The following is a 13,270-nucleotide window of genomic DNA, read 5'->3' as shown; positions in this document are numbered from 1 at the left end:
TGTAAGCTGTTTGCTTCAGTTTCCTTATCTGTAAAATAAGCTGGAGAAGGAAATGGCAAACTACTTCAGTATATTTGCCAAGAAAACCCCAAAAGGGGTCATGAAGAGTTGGACATGACTAATAGTGACTGAACAATAACAACAAGGAGCTCTGGGACAAAGAGTATGAGTAATTTAATGATTTTTCTCACATAATTCTAACTATTTTCCAGAATGGTTGGGCCAATTCACAACTCCAACAGTGTATTAGTATGCCTTTCTTCCCATGGCTTATTCAATATTGACTATTTGTCTTTTGACATTTTTGCTAATTTGTTGGGTTTGAGATGAAACCTCAGAATCATTTTAATTTGCATTTTCTTAGTAGTGATTAGAAACAACTTTTTACATGATTGTGGATAATTTGAAATTCTTTTGAAAACTGTATCAAATTGGAAATGGCTCCAACTCTCTATGTTAAAGAAAGCATCCAATCCACATCCAAAGAAAGAACTATGGAGTTTGAATGCAGATCAAAGCATACTATTTGCTATTTTTTTTCTTCTGTTTTGTTTCCTCTTTCTGTTGGTTCCTCCTATTGGTTCTAATTCTTCCTTACAGCATCACTAATGTGAAAATTAAAAAAAAAATTTTAAAAAAGCATCCAGTACATACAGACATATGTATGTATTCACATCTACAGATGGAGCTTTCCAAGTTATCTATGATCCTTTGGCCTCTTTCATTTCTTAATTTCAAACCATATTTTCCAATATATTTTTGCTATTCTCCACGTTTACCCTTCTTCTTTGCCCTGAAGTCACTGAATGTCAAGATACATTACTTGGTTTGGAGGCTCTCAGCAAGTTCTTTGCTGAATTTATCTATTACCTAATGCTTTTCAACAGATATTGGTACATAAGCCACAACCAACTTCATGAAGGTCATAAAATGACATTTCATGTTGTCTACGCGTGCAAGATGAAACCAACTTTACCAATTCCTTTATTCATTTTCTGCAGAGAAAAGAGCTGTGAGACATTCTTCCATTTAGCTGTAACTTCTTTATATCACTGTATTTGAAATTTATAGTGAGAATGTAAATGTATCAGCTGAACTGGTCATTGGATAAGAATTTTACATTTAAAGTACCAGTTAAGTTAATGCTTATGGATGGTTAAAAACTGATTCTTAATATATTTTGTTCCTGTCTTTCCCATTGTCACTGCAGGGAGCTAAAGGGAGCTTCAGAGACCCAGGTTTGTAGTTTTATCTGTGTCATATTTTGCCATGACTGCAAAAACCTTATTCTGCTGCTTTATCATGGTATGGGAATGACCTGAATTTGTTTTTTTTAAATTCAATTTTATTTTATTTCCAATTCTGAATTCTCTCCTTTCCTCTTTCCCCTTCTACACCCATTGACAAGATAAGAAAAACAAAATCCATTACAAATATGTATAATCATGCAAAACAAATTCCCACATTAGCCATGAATGACCTGAATTCTGGAAGGCTGGCTATTCCAACAGAATGAAAGCCCCATCTGGCATACAAAACTGAAAAGGCTTTGGCTATCACCTTCATGTGAAACACTAACTGAGCACCAGACCAGCTAAGTATGGACAGGTTGGCCACCAGGTGATTAATTCTTTGGCATAAAATATTCTATACACATTCACGACTATGAAACAAAAGAATCCCTAAGGTCCCTTCTAGCTCTAACATTTTACAAACCTATGAGACTGACCTTTTGAATCGGAGATTGTTAACTTGATCCAGTAGTGTTAAAAATAGCAGTTTCAGTTAGCTTTGGTAAATAACCAGGTCATTTTTCAGATTTCTGATGTATCTGGGAAATTCATCTGAAAAAATATAAAAGTCATTCACTCCTTTAAAATGTTTGCCTTCTAAAAAGGGAGCCAACATCTCTTCCCTTCTCTCACCTCACACAGAACCTCCTTCTGATCTCAGAAGACGATGCATCATGGTTATATCAAATTCAGGAAAGTATCCACTTATAAAAAATGTTTATTAAAATCAAGGTACTAGCGATTGAATCAGTTTGATTTTAAATCAATTTTTCTGTTTTAAATTATTAATTAATTTCTTTTTAGTTTTCAACATTCACTTTTACAAGATTTTGACTTCTAAATTTTCCCCCCTTCCTCCACTTCCCCCTCCCCAAGATGGCATGCAATCTGATATAGGCAATACACGTATGGTTTTATTAAACATATTTCCACATCAGTCATGCTGTGAAAGAAGAATCTGAACAAAAGGTAAAAACCACGAGAAAGAAAAAAACAAAAAACAACAAAAGAGTGGTTCATTCTATTGGTTCTAATTCTTCCTTACAACATGACTAATGTGAAAATATGTTTAACAGGAATGTATATGTATAGCCTATATCAGATTGCCCGCTGTCTTGGGAAGTGGGGAAGGAGGGGGAGAAAAATTTAAAACTCAAAAGCTTATGAAAGTGATTGTTGATAACTCAAAATAAATTAATAAAAAATAAATATCCATTAAAAAAACAACAAAAGAAAGAGAAAATAGTATGCTTCATTCTGCATTCAGACTCCATGGTTCTTTCTCTGGATGTGGATGGCATTTCCATCATGAGTCTTTTGGAATTGTCTTAGATCATTGCATTGCTCAGAAGAGTTAAGTCTAACAAAGCTGGTCATCGCACAATGTTGCTGTTACTGTGTACAGTGTTCTCCTGGTTCTGCTCACTTCATTCAACATCAGTTCGTGCAAGTCTTTCCAGGTTTTTCTGAAGTCTGCCTGCTTACCATTTCTTATGGAACAATAGTATTCCATTACATTCATAAACCACAACTTGTTCAGCCATTCCCCAACTGATAGACATCCCCTCAATTTCCAATTCTTGGCCACCACAAAAAGAGCTGCTAGAAATATTTTTTTACATGTGGATCCTTTTCCCTTTTTTATTATCTCTTTGGGATACAGACCTAGTAGTGGTTAAATCAATTTATCTTAAAGTCCTTTTGAAAGAAGTCCAACAAATTTACCTAGCCTGATGCTAGGACAAGAATTATCTGGCTCACAGAGAAAAAGCCTTGAAAATGGTCAGTATACATTTCTTTTATGTATCTGTATTTGGGATAAAATCAGGCTGAGATTTTGTTAAATGCAGGGGGAACTTGGTTGCCCAGCCCAGCTATCCTCTAGTCTGATAGTCAAGGTACTGTAGGTGAGACAATAGTAACAATCAGGAACCTTACCTCAAGGCCTAAACTTTATTGTGGAGGTACTGGTGGCTACAGTAGTGATCTCCAAAGTGGGGACCATAGCATGAGACAGTGGGAGTGTGAGAAAATGATCATATCCCACCCTCCCCTTGATAACGTAGCATGGGCTTGTCTCTACAACATAAGAACCACTCTCTTGTCTATTATCACTCACAACCTCCCTACTTTACCCCCTTCAACTTCAATACTTCCTAGCTCTAGCTCCTTCTACTTCTGGCTCTACTCATCTACATCTGCTGCTTTGCTGCAGGCAAAATATCCCATTCTGTGTCCTGTATTCCCATACTGCTTCAGGGACCCCTAAAGTGGCAGGCTTTGAGCTTTGGAATAGTAGCCAGTGAGTAAGAACCCTCTTTCCCATCCCCCATCTTACTCTCTCTACTCCCCTAACTTTTGTTTTGGGTGGAACCAAGTGAGTCACTCAGTATTAGCAGGCATGAATGGGCTGTGATCATTACAGATCTCGTATTGTCTGTTCCCCTCCCCTCATCCAACCCACTTCCCTCTTCCAAATTTTCCTTTTTCTGTAAGGATACCAACAGTGTCCTTCCAGTTACCCAGGTTTTGGAATTTGGCATCATTCTTAACTACTCACTCTCCCTTACTCCACATATCAAATCAACTACCAAAATGTGTCATTTCTACTCCATATTTCTCATAGCTATCTCCACTCACACAGCCACCATCTTCGTTTGGGCCCTTATCACCTTTACCAGGGCTATTGCAATTGCTTCCTACTCGGTTATCTTGCTAACGTTTCTCCCCACTGCAATCCATCCTCTACACAGCATCATTTTGTCTTTACCTCATTGTGTGTGTGTGTGTGTGTGTGTGTGTGTGTGTGTGTGTGTGTGTGTAAGTTTTATAGGGATAGGGACTAGACTGGTTTTATTGCCATAGGAACTTCCTGACAAGCAAATTCTTACACCAATAAAGGTTGTAACTTTCTTTGGACCTACCAGTATCAAGGAGCTACCTAGAGCAGAGAGAAGTGAAGTGACTTGCCCAAGGTCACACATAAGTGCCAGCATGTGGCAGAGGTGTAAAGCCAGGACTGCCTGGCTCTCAGGCCAGATCTGTATCCACCAGACCAGTGGTTCTAACATTTTTTGGACTCAAGACCTCTTTAGACTGTTAAAAATTGAAAACCCTTCAAATAGCTTTTGTTTATGTGGGTTATATCTATTGATATTTGCTATATTAGATATTAAAGTGTCCTAGTATTATAAAAAATTTTAACTTCAGGGACCTTCAGAGCTCCCTGGACCACATTTTGAGAACTGCTGTACTAGACCATGTTGCTTCTCATAAGTTTTATAACGTACACAATTATTAGTATAATAGTGAATTATATATTTGTAAGGAAGTAAATATATACACATTGGAAGATACATGTTAAAATGTGTTACTAATGGGGGACATGATCAAAAAGTTTGGAGACCATTGGGCTATATAGGTTGGAACCACTCTGGATAGAATTGACTGGTCTCTGTAAAGTCTAGGCCTATCTTTTTTTGCAATTTGTAAGAAGTCTCGGTTCAGCTTAACAATCTTATTTTAACTGTATTGTTTCCATTCTCTTCCTACTCCCACCCCACCAATTATTCTTCTTAATGGCAAACATGTTTATAAACAAGACAGGCACTAGCCAGAGGAGTACTAACCTTCACCCAGCTCTCCCCAGATTCAGGTTGAATATTAAACTAGAAACTCCAGAGCCACTTATCATCCCTTAGAAGTCTCCTTTAAAAAGGACTGACTGAAGAAGGAGAGCTGGAGCTGTGCTTGCCAAAGTATAGGCAGACCCAGGTAACCTGTTAGCAAGGTGAAGACTTGCAAAGGGCATGGAGGAGTTATCCAAAGACTTCTTGCTATCCTGGACTTTGCCCTGCTATCCAGTGGATTTTCTTTAGGCAGGTTGGGGCATCAGATTTTAGATTTATTGTAGTTTTTATGAAGGGGAAAAAATAAGACAGGAAAGCTTGAGGTCACAGAGAAATGCTATTAGTGGACATGTCATCTGGAAAAAGGAAATCATCCTAGCTTCTTTTTGTGGTCGCTAAGAACAGGAAACTAAGGGGTTGCCCATCAGTTGGAGAATGGCTGAACAAATTATGGTATATGAATGTAATGGCATACTATTATATAGTAATAAATGAGGAATGGGATAGCTTTAGAGCAACCTGGGAAAACATATATGAATTGAGGCAGAATGAAATGAACAGAACCAAAAGAACAAGTTATACAAACAACAACACTATAAGGACAAACAACTCTGAAAAACTTAAGAATACTGATCCATGCAATGACCAGCCAGATTCCAGAGGACTCTGGAATTTCATGATGAAACACGCTACTTACCTCTTGACCAAAAGGTAATAGATTAGGATAAAGATCGAGACAAATATTTTTTGGACATGGCCAGTGCAGGAATTTGTTTTGCTTGACTATGAATATTTCTCCCTTTCTCTTTCTTTCTTTCTCTCTCTCTCTCTCTCTCTCTCTCTCTCTCTCTCTCACACACACACACACACACACACATACATACACATACACATACACATAAAAGTGGTACATACAACTTAATATAATCATCTAGAGATGACTGAAAAAAAAATCCTAGCTCTTGCTTATTTTCCATATTCTTCTTCCTACAGGAGGTAATACTGGTCTAACAAACCTCAAACAAGCCTAAGTTCACTTTTGACACTCAGGCTGATAATCCTCCCAATTTTCAAGGAAGTGGAATTTTAGTTACTGTTTTATTATAAGCACACAAACTGAGAAAGTGGCCCAAACCTGGCACAAAAGACATGGGTGGCATGGAATGGAAAAAGCATTAGATTTAAAGTCAAAACTGCCTTTATGACCCTTGGCAAAACATTTGATCTCCCTGGGCCTCAGTTTTCTCGACTGTAAAATGAGCAAGGTGGCACATCTGATAGAGTGCAGTGCCTGGAGTCAGGAAGACTTATTTACCTAAGTTCAAATCCAGCCTCAGATAGCTGTGCGATCCTGGACAAATCACTTAACCCTGTCTGCCTCAATTTCCTCTTCTGAAAAATGAGCTGGAGAAGGAAATGGCAAAACACTCCAGTAGCTTTGCTAAGAAAACCCCAAATGGGGTCACAAAGAGTCAGACACAAACTGAAATGAATGAACAACAAAATGAAATTGGACTAGATTATCTGAAGTCTTTTGCAATCCTAAATCTATGATGCTAGGCTCAAGCTTGTTTCCCAGACAGAAACTTCATGTGGCTCAGGTTATCCCCACCCTGACCTCTCCTTAGCCATACTAACCCCATTCCTGCCACAGACTAAGCATTACTTAAAAGAAAACAAAAAGGGGAGAAAAAAAGCACATTTTTAGCTACTGTTTTGCCAAACAAAGCAGATTCTCTTTCCTCCCCTCCCCCAGAACACCCTTGTGTTCAAGAACTGAATACCCCCACGAGTTGGTTATTCATGGTGCGGGGACAACTCAGGGACCCTACACTATACTGAGCTTTTTGTTAGCCTCCAGATCTATCAGGTTCAAAACTAAAGACAAAAAATATAAAGATCAGTGAAGTAGTAAAATTAATATATTTATCTAATAAGAATGAAAGGTACCTCTTTGATTAGCTTGCAGTCATTTATGCTTAAAATTTCTCCACTCTAAGTTAGGGAATTCCGTATTTAAAGTCTATGAGAACCTTCTTTATAAGGTTCTCTCTCCTATGAGGCAGTTCTTCATTGACAAGAATTTGGACCAGAGTTTAAGAACCTAGCAACTTCTCTACATGTCACCCCAATTAGAGCTCAAAATAATGCTGCAACATGGAAGAGCCAGTTTAGTCCCTACAGCCAACAAGATCCTAGAGACCAAAGGTCAGTGTGACAACTCAGCAGCATATAGCAGAACAGGTACAAGGAACTTCCCTACATTTTTGCCCCTCAGGCAAACAGAATTTAGGACAACAATGAGCAAATTTCTCATCAGATGCTGTGAGGGTTAAGGGAAAGTGTCATAAGCAAATCTTCCCCAGGTTCCTCTATCATCCTTTCCTTTCACACATGATTATTGATATTTTCATAGTTCATCCCCAGCTGCAGAAACTGTCAACTCATACCCACACCCTCTGTCTGTCTATGCAAATACTCCTTCTAATTGTCCTAATAGTGATAAAGTTCTTAATAGTTACAAGTATCACCTTCCTGTGCAAGGACGTAAACAGTTTACATCCCTTATTGAATCCCTTCTGTTTTTTCTTTCCTGTTTACCTTTTTATGCTTCTCTTGAGTCTTGTATTTGAAAATCAGATTTTCTTTTCAGCATAATTCTCATTTCTTTTCCCAATTTTTCTTCTACCTTGCAGAAACTGAAAACACAAAAAGGCTCTACAAGTTGTGGGAGCCAGGTACCATCTTACCCAAAACATCATTCTTTCTAAACATATGAGTTTGAATTTTATCAACAGAGTAACTAGAAAGGAAAACTCCTAAGAACCTAATAGCTTTACTCTAAGGACCTGAGAGACCCCTTGTGCCTGCTCCATCTAGGTTCAGCTCCTTCCCTACTTAACACCACGGTTTCCAGTAGTCCCACACAGCCCCCAGGAACTTGGATTTCATTCCAAATGTCCAGCAGAGACCTATGTCATATGACATCATGCTGTCTTTACTGACTGTTTCCCATACCTGGAATGCCTTCCCTCCTCATCTCTATCTCCTAACTTCCCTGGCTTCCTTCAAGTCTCAGCTAAAGTCCTACCTTCTGCAAGAAGCCCTTCCCAGTCCTCAGTAATTTTAGTGGCGGACCTCTGAGACTACTTCCCATTTATCCTGTATATATGGTTGTACATAGTTGTTTGCATGTTGTCTCCCAACTTAGACGGGAGGCACCTTGAGAGCAGGGAGACTGTTTTTTGCCTTTCTCTCTATGCTTAGCACAGTGCATTGCTAGCTAAATGAGCTGGAGATTGCTCCACCTTGAAATTCTTCAAGCAGAATAGCTACTTGTCAGATATGTCATAGTGGAGATTTGTTTTGCATATGAGTTGGACTAGACGGCTACTGAGTTCCCTTCCTACTCTCAAAATTTGATATTATCCTTCTCTGGATTCTCTTCAGGTTATCAATATCCGTCCTAAAATATGGTGCCAGTGATAAATAGAGGACAAAGCATCTGAGCTAGGCAGCGTGCTGGATAGAGTGCTGGAGCTGGCATCAGGAAGACCTGAATTCAAATCTTACCTCTAACACTTACCTTCCAGGTTTTTTGTGAGGATACAACGAGTTATCAGTAGAGTGCATTGTAAACTTTAAAGTGCTATATAAATACTAATGATTACAGTAGGATTTCAAAAGTCAGAGATGAAGGGCATTCCAGGTATTGAGACAGAGTGAATAAAGGCACAGAGGAAGAAAGAGCAGAGACTGACCTGATTGTGAGGTGGTAAACTCTCCAACATTTAAGTAGGTAGAGGCTAGATGAATCCTCTGATAGGGATGCTGGATTGGATGACCTCTAAGTCCTCTTCTAACTCTTAAGATTTGGTGACTTTGAAACTGAACTGGAATGAGTTAATTAATAAGAGAACAACAGGGAGGACATGGGAGAAGTAATCCTGGTCCTTCATCTCTCATAGGATCAAGCAATCAATAAACATTTATTAACACCTATTATATGCTAGGCACTCAGGATACCAAAAAAGATAGTTCCTGCCCTCAAGAAACCACAGTCTAATGGGGGAGACAACAAACAAATACACACACACACACACACACACACACACACATATGGACAGAAAGAGAGAGAGAGAGATACACATGGATAAAACAAGTTATATATAAGATGAATAGAAAATAATTAGTAGAGGGAAGTCACGAGAATAGGACAGGGAAAATTTTTTCTCTCTTCATTTCCTATCCAGCTGCACTCTTTGGGACTTCTACATTATGCCCTCAGAAACCCTATCACTGGGAAATTTTATTATCCTACAAGGTAAAAACAGCCTTGGTACTCATACCTCATCTTCCCACCACTGCACTCTTTTGGACTCTTCATTATGCTCTTTCCTCCTTCCTTTTTCCCAACTCCCCCCCCCCCCCTTTTCAGTTTCCTTTTGTGTGCTGTTGTTCTCCATTTTGTTGTCCTTTTTTTTTTTTCGATTTTCATTTCAAGCTCTTTGCACAGACAAGTGCCTGGCACATAGTAGGCACTTAATAAATGTTTGTTGACTGAGTGATTGTTGGATAGCATTCTGGGAAGCAAATTCTACTTACCCCCACAAATATGTTCTAATCAAAGTACCCATGAAGACACAGAATATAGCAGATACTGTGAGGTGTGAAAGAAATAAAGCATGGTTTCTTCACTGACTTGCTGGGGAAAAAAAAAACATGCCAAAACAAGCAAAACAGAAGAATAACTACAAATCCCTGTGGTTGGAAATGTATGATAACGCACTGATGTCTGTGTGTCTTCTTGAGGAAGCCCTTAAATTTCATACCCAATTAGCTACCAGGTCCTTTTGATTCACAGACCTTCCAGATGAGAAGGGACCCCATTGGCCATATAGTCCAACCCAAAGCTGAACAAGAATCTCCTCTACAACATACAGGAAAGGTGCTCATCTAGCCTTTGATTGAAGTTCTCCAACAAGGGGTAACTTATTATCCTCTGAGGCAGTCCATTTTACTTTTAGCTAGCTCTATCACAAAATTTTAAGCCTAAATTTGCCTCTCTGCAACATCTATCCAATGTACCAATTTCCGGTCTCTGGGGCTAAGCTGAACAAGTCTAATCTCTCTCCCATATGACAGCCTTTCAGATACTTGAAGAAAGATATCACATCCCTGCTAAGACTTCTCTTCTCTAGGATAAACATCCCCAGTTCCTTCAACCAGTCTTCATATAGCATCAACTCTGGGACTTTCAGTATCCAGTTGTTCTCCCTCAACTTGTCTGTCTGGTGCCCAGAACTGAACATAATACTCCAAATACAGTCTGACCAAAGCAGGATATATTGGAACTAAACTAACATCTCCTTTTTTCTTAGAAACTAGGTCTCTTAATGATGTTCAAGATCACATGAGCTTTTGTGGCTGCCACATCACATCACTGACTCATAACGAGCTTGCAGTCCACTAAGCCAAGAGTTTTTCAGATGAATTTTTGTTTAGCCATGCCTCCTCCATTTTGTACTCGTAAATTCTTTGAACCAGAGTATAAATTTTGTCATAATAGATTTGGCCAGTGTTCTTTCCTACTAAAGTGTTTCACTATGATAGCTTTATGTCACCTGAAGATTTGATGCATTCCATCTATTCCACGATCCAAGTCACAGATAAAAATGTTAAACAGCATAGGGTCACACATAGATCCCTAGGGAATTCCACTGGACACCTCCTTCCAAGCTGACACTGAACTATTAATGGCCCTTGCGGTTCAGCCATTCAGTAAATTCTGAATTCATCTAATCTCTTATTATCCAGCCTAAATCTATCCATCTATCCAGAAGAGCAGGTAAATTATGCCTACCTTTTCCTAATCTACAAGTCTGAGAAGGGACCATAGTGTGGCATGACCTATTCTACTTTCTCCAAGGTCAGCAATGATCTTTTTATTGCTAAATCCAATGGCTTTTGCTCAGTATTGACACTGCTGACCACCCTCTCCTTCTGGATACTCTCTCCTTTCTGTATTTTCATGACACTACCTTCACCTGGTTCTCCTTCTACCTGTCTGGCCACTCCTCAATCTCCTTTACTATACTATCATTCATCAGCCATCCCTAGGTGTGGGGTAAATACTAGAAGTCTGTCTTGAGTCCTCTTACCTTCTCACTCTTAACTTTATCTCAGTGAACTCATCAGCTCCCATGGATTCAACCTCCTTGCATATATGACCCCAAATCTACATATCCAGCCCTCATTTCTTTCCTGAGCACCAGTCTCCCTTTATCAACTGCCTGTTGGACATTGCAATTTAGATGTCACACAGATATCTCAGACATGTCTAAAACTGAACTCATCTTTTTTTTCCCTTAAACTCACTCTTTCTCTTAACCTCTCTGCTGTCAAAGACACCACCATTCTTCCAGTCCCCCAGGTTTGCAAGCTAGGAGTCACTCTAGATTCTTTACTCTCACACCATATATCCAATCACTTGCCAAGTTTTGTCAATCCTACTTCTATTACTTTCCATTCATACCTCAAGTACCCCAATTTAGACCTTTACCACCTGTCACCTAGACCACTGCAAAAGCGTCCTAATTGTTCTTCCTGCCTTATATCTCTTCCCTCTCTAAACAATCTTTCATATAGCTACCAAATTAATATTCCTAAAACACAAATTTGATTATGTCATTTTTCTGCACAAATAGGTCTATGGCTCTCTTTTGCCTCTCGGATAAAATAAAACCTCCTCCATCTGGCATTTAAAGCCCCTCATGATATTGCCTTCAGCCCATATTTCCTGGCTAATTTCACATTATTCCCCCTTCATGCACTGTGCATTCCAACCAAACTGGCCTACTTAATGCTTCTTTCTACTACACAACATTCCATATACCATCCCCATGCCTGTAATGATCTCCCTCCTCATTTCCACCCCCTGCTTCCTTCAAGCTTCAGTGCAAGTTCTGCCTGCTCCCTCCAACAAGCAGACTTTTTTGATTCCCTCAATTGTTAGGGTTCCCTTCTTCAAATTACTTTGCATATATTTTGTGTTTACTTATCTGTGTATATATTGTTTCCCTTCAATAGAATATAAACTCCTTGATGGCAGGGACTGTTTTGTTTTTGTCTTTGCATTCCTGACATCTATCAGTTACTTAATAAATGTGAAATTGAACTGAATTTCATCAAATTTTCTTCAGCAATGAGAAAATTCTTTCCCATTTCTGGTTCTTAGATTTCTTCACATAAGAATATACACTGTGCATACAATGCTATTCCTCATTTTTTACCTATCTTGTTTATTTTAAATAAGGTACACCCAAAGAGCTACATTCCAGTCATAGGTATATCTCACCAAGGCTTAGTGATTTCTGTGAGGCGAAATGCGCCTTCTTTATTGGAACTTCCTTTCTTGTTAGTCATACTCTGTCAAACAAATAAACCATCCTATCCACCTTTACCACTTGCATTGATTCCTTTTCTATTCCTACTGCTACTACTCTAATATAGTCCCTTATTACCACCCAACTGAATGAGAGCCATTACCTCCCACTAGGTCTTCTGGATAACACTAAAAATCAGTAGCTCTCTATTGCCTCACTAAAGTTCAATCTTCTTTGACTGACATCCAAGACACTCCACAATCTGGTCCCTTTCTAATCTCACATTACCTACCTTCCATGAGCAATATGCTTTATTTAAATTTTCTGTTCTTGGAAAATGGCATCTACCTTCATACCTCCATGCCAATGTTCATACTCTTCCCTATGCCTGGAATTCCCTTGCTCTCCTTTGCTGGCCAAATTCCTAACCATCCTTTAAAGCCTAACTCAAATCTTATTTCTTCCAGCTGCCCGGATCACACCATGCCCGGGTTGATAATGACCTTCAAACAACACTTTGTTTTGTAATTACCTAGCATACTCACTAACATAACATTATGAGATAATACTTGTGAAACACTTGGCACAGTGCCTAGCATACAGTAGGTGCTTAATACTTGTTCCCTTTCCTTCCCCCATTATAATTATTTGTGCTGGTAACTTAGCTCAAAATCACCAAATTTGAGAATTGGAAGAGATTTCAGCCAGTTCAACTTATACATAAAAGAATCTTTGCTATAACATATTTGACAAGTGATCGTACAGCTTCTGCTTGAAGATTTCCAAGAAGGGGAAATCCACCACCTCTTGAGGCAGTGTATTCCACTTCTGGACAACTTTAATGATTAGGAAGTTTTTTTCTGACGTCATGTTTAAATTGGTTTCTTTACAATTTCCACCCACGTCCACTGCTTGTAGTTCTGCCCTCTGGAGTAAACTGAACAAACCTAACCCTTTTTCCACA

At 38.9% G+C, this 13,270-nt stretch overlaps 1 protein-coding gene across 5 annotated transcripts in view; it reads right to left on the bottom strand.

The window, feature by feature from the left end:
- The window catches only part of TBC1D24 (TBC1 domain family member 24), a 42,572-nt gene that overhangs the window by 16,915 nt on the left and 12,387 nt on the right, over positions 1-13,270 (bottom strand). For 3 of the 5 annotated variants that reach the window (XM_027863261.1, XM_027863265.1, XM_027863262.1), the window contains one exon: positions 1,730-1,844. The exons of the other annotated variants lie outside the window; for them this stretch is intronic. The gene's annotated coding sequence lies outside the window, so the exon portion shown is untranslated. The remainder of the gene's footprint in view (positions 1-1,729; positions 1,845-13,270) is intronic. 5 annotated transcript variants of the gene reach the window in all.

The sequence above is a fragment of the Vombatus ursinus genome, unplaced genomic scaffold (genome assembly GCF_900497805.2).
Source record: "Vombatus ursinus unplaced genomic scaffold, bare-nosed wombat genome assembly UNPS02014770.1, whole genome shotgun sequence".
NCBI classification, from domain to species: domain Eukaryota; kingdom Metazoa; phylum Chordata; class Mammalia; order Diprotodontia; family Vombatidae; genus Vombatus; species Vombatus ursinus.
Note: the sequence above shows the minus strand (reverse complement) of the source record. Positions and strands in the feature narration are given on the sequence as shown.